The following is a 3995-nucleotide window of genomic DNA, read 5'->3' on the forward strand; positions in this document are numbered from 1 at the left end:
CTGCTCCACAGGTCTGTCAAATGTTCTGTAAAATAGTTGGACCCAGCAGAGCTGCTAGATTAAGAGTTGATGGAGTCGTTGCAGATACCAGGGTCCAGTTCCATCCTCACTACCCCTGGTGACCATGTCAAAGTGTCCTTGAGTAAGATACTGAACCCCTAAATACTTCTGATGAGTAGGTTGGCTCCTTGCATGGCAGCCTTCAGCATCAGTGTGTGAGTGTGTGTGAATGAGAGGACATTGTTCAGCTCCTTGAGTGCTGCTGAGGTAGAAAGGCTCTGTACAAACTGAGTCCTTTTACCATTTCTTTCCTGCTTCTAGCGGTGCTGTTGTCACTTCCTGTGACCGTGGAGGGAAGGGGTCCCCCTTCAGAATAAGTTTTATATCATGATGTTACTTCCTCTTCAACATGCCTTTAGCAGACCAACTCAGAGAGCAGCACAGTGAGGTAGTGTGGCCGAGCGGTCTAAGGCGCTGGATTTAGGCTCCAGTCTCTGAGGAGGCGTGGGTTCAAATCCCACCACTGCCATCATGTCCCAGGTCACTGGAGAGGTGTGGCAGGTCTCTAACTGCCTCTCCTCTCTCTTCCACTGGTATCTTCAAACCTGTGACCAGAAGAAGAATCCTCCTGTGAGTCCACAGACCTCAGCACTGCTGCTCTGACTACCAGGTTACTTCCTGGTTATCAGAGTGAAGTCATGGTGAGGTAGTCAGTTGTTCATTTTGTTTTATGACAGAGGCCTCATTGTGAATTAAATAATTCTATTTCTTTACTTGATGTTTCACGCTGTTTCGATTGAAAAAGGCGAGTTCCTGGAGAAGATCTTCTAGGGGTCCAGGTTAAAGCGGTGCCCCAGCTGGCACCAGGCGCTGACCCAGGTCCTGCATGGGAGATACTGTCAGTTCTGTTCTGCCCTGCTCACAACCACAGGCTGGTGTTGAGGCCTGCAGCAACCAGGGCCCCAGTCACCAAGAGTATAAAGGCTGGTCATTGTGGCAGTGGGAGGAGTCAAAATGAAGACAGACCAATGTGAGCAGGACGTTCCTGGAGAAGTCATCCATCCACTTTCTATTCTTATCCTTTAAGGGTCACGGGGGGGGGGGTGATCCCAGGTGACATTGTTCAAGAGGCAGGGTTCACCCTGGACAGGTCACCAGTCCATCCGGAGAAATGAGGTGGTCGGTATCATGCAACCTAAACTAAAACATTAGTCAGATCAAATTCAGATTAAAGCAAGAGGCTCCAGATCAAAGTCAGAATTCCTGATGATGTCATCAGGGCTTTGACAGTAGCTAGAATTCTGTCTTTGATCTCAGGAGGACATGAAAGAAACACAATTGAGGAAAGTAGAGGAGAACATTCAGCTTCATTAGAAACACTTGAACTGTTGAACAGTAGAATTTGTTTGAAACAGTTTACAACACTGAGTGACAGGATTGAAGAGGGGAGAGTTTTCTACTTTAAATTTAATTCTAACTTCAAAGTCAAGTCAAGTCAATTTTATTTATTTTGTGCCAAATCCCAACAGAAGTTATCTCATGACACTTTACAAGTTTATCTAATGAGACAGGTACCCTGGAAGGTATCACCTTGGCCCCCCAGCACCACCCGAAGGAACCGAGGAGGTCTCTTTGTTCAGGATCTGTCCTTTCATGCCCACATTCAGCAAATTTCGAGGACTGCTTTCTTTCATTTGTGAAACATTGCTGAGATCAGACACATCCTGTCTCAAAAAGATGCAGAAAAACTAGTCCATGCCTTTGTCACTTCCAGGCTGGATTACTGCAATTCCCTCCTATCAGGCTGCACCAGGAGGTCCCTAAAGACTCTCCAGCTGGTCCAGAACGCTGCTGCCTGACTAGAACTAGTAGAAGAGACCATGTCTCTCCTGTACTGGCCTCTCTGCATGGCTCCCTGTCAAATTTAGAAGAGAATTCAAAATTCCCCTTCTACCATCCAAGTCCTCAACAGTCAGGCTCCTTCATACCTGACAGAGCTCCTAGTCCCCTATTATCCAGCTAGAACCCTTCGCTCCCAGGATGCAGGGTTACTGGTGGTTCCTAGAGTTTCTAAAAGTAGACTGGGAGCCAGAGCCTTCAGCTATCAGGCTCCCCTCCTGTGGAACCGTCTCACAGTTTCAGTCCAGGATGCAGACACCCTCTTGACCTATAAGAACAGACGAAAGACCTTCCTTTTTGATCAGGCTTATAGTTGGGCTGCTTAGGCTGGCCCTTAGATATGCTGCTAAAGGCTTAGACTGCTGGGGGATCTCCCATGGTGCACTGGGCTTCTCTCTCCTCCTCTCTGTCCTCCTATATGTGTCATACATAAATCATACTCATATGTATTACTAACTCGTCTCCTTCTCCAGAGCCTTCAGGCTCCCCTCATCCCAGATGTGGGTGCTGCTGGAGGAGGCTGCAGACCTGAAGAGGCTCAAGCTGCCACCCGTAGCTCCACCTGCTCACCGTCTGTCCATCAGTCTCTTCACTTCTCTCTCTCTTTATCTCTGTCCCACTCTTTCCTTCTGCATATCTGTCTTCCTCCATTATCTGTCTTTGTCTCTGCCCCGCTCTCCTGCTCTCTTTCCCTCCAACCGGTCAAAGCAGAAGGCCGTCCCCACTGATCCTGGATCTGCTCGACGTTCCTGCCTGTTAAAAGGAAGGTTTTTGTCGCCGCTGTTGCAGGATGTGCTGCTGGTGGAGAATTGTTGGGTGGAGGTTCATTGAAGGAGTTTGGTTCTAGACCTGCTCTACTAGTGAAGAGTCATGAGAGAACTTTTGTTGTGATTTGGCGCAATACAAATAAAACTGACTTGACCAGTGTTATTTGTGGTCTTTTGTAAATTGCATGCCACATGAAATTATTGTTGGTCAGTTTTCTAGCGACTGTCTCACAGTGGCAAGACAAGAACACTTCTACTTTTGATGATGACAGTTTGTTCAACACTGAACTTCATCCAGTACCATGTTGTCAAACACTGGAACCTCCACAGCACCTGAACAGGGACTTGAACCCTGGACCCTCACATTAAAAGTCTGATGCTCTACCGTCTGAGCTCCTCAGGCTCTTTCTACAGCATTTAGACAGGAACAGAAACACCTGTGAAGGTCAAACTGATGCTTTCTTGACTTGTTCAGTCCTCCATGTTAAAGTCCACCATGCTTTTGATTGGCTCTGATTCTCTGTGGCAAAATCCAACAAGAGGCTCCAAAAATGTCCTGAATGTCACAAGAATGCACAGGACAAGATGTTAGTTTCCTTCATGTCTGCAGTTCCTCCACTGGAAAGTAAAGTCAATGCTGCTCCTCTGCTGAAACCTGGGATCGGACCAGGGACCTTTAGATCTTCAGTCTAAGGCTCTCCCAACTGAGCTGGTTCAGTTCTGAGTGAGGGCCCTGCTTCTCTCATTTATAATCTCTTCCACTCTCACTAGAACTTAGAGAGGATTGGAGCTTCTGAAGTCCTGACACAAATCACACCAGGGACTCTGAACCACACAGTGAAGGAGTTGGTCATCAAGGTCGATGGCAGCTTATTAAGTTCTAGCTTTTATCAAATATAAGAAATGTAAATGAATTCAACATTGATTGCATTTCCCTCCTTTCTTTGGTGCCCTCAGACTTTCTGAGAATTGTAGGAGGAACTGCTCTCTGCTCTGTGTTTGTTCTGCTCAATGGAGGAAGGAACCGAGGACCGAAGCTCTTAAGTTTTCCAGTTCCTACATCAGTGAATGGACTTTCTGTGCTGAGGAGGAACCAAAGCTACTAAGGAGGATTACAGAGTTTGTCCTTGCTGGAGTCAGTGACTTAATAGAGTCTAACAAAGGGTTGAACCTGAATGAGACAGTCACCCTTCAACATGGGGCCATGGCAGAGTGAACCAAGGACACTACAATGGGGGTGAGAGTGGAGCCATGATGGATTCACAGTTCATCACCTCCACCATCATGTGGACCACCTGATCACCTCTCCCTCAACCTCTAAATAACTCA

The 3995-nt window shown here is 47.1% G+C and overlaps 1 non-coding gene across 1 annotated transcript; it reads left to right on the plus strand.

Annotated features, from left to right (window-relative positions):
• The first annotated feature begins 447 nt into the window (after window positions 1–447).
• On the plus strand, window positions 448–529 carry trnal-uag (transfer RNA leucine (anticodon UAG)). The gene has a single exon. It is a non-coding gene; the product is annotated as a tRNA-Leu (tRNA).
• Window positions 530–3995: the final 3466 nt, after the last annotated feature.

The sequence above is a fragment of the Aulostomus chinensis genome, chromosome 1, assembly GCF_037954235.1.
Source record: "Aulostomus chinensis isolate RoL2024-O1b breed Wild chromosome 1, RoL_Achi_v1.0, whole genome shotgun sequence".
NCBI classification, from domain to species: Eukaryota; Metazoa; Chordata; class Actinopteri; order Syngnathiformes; family Aulostomidae; genus Aulostomus; species Aulostomus chinensis.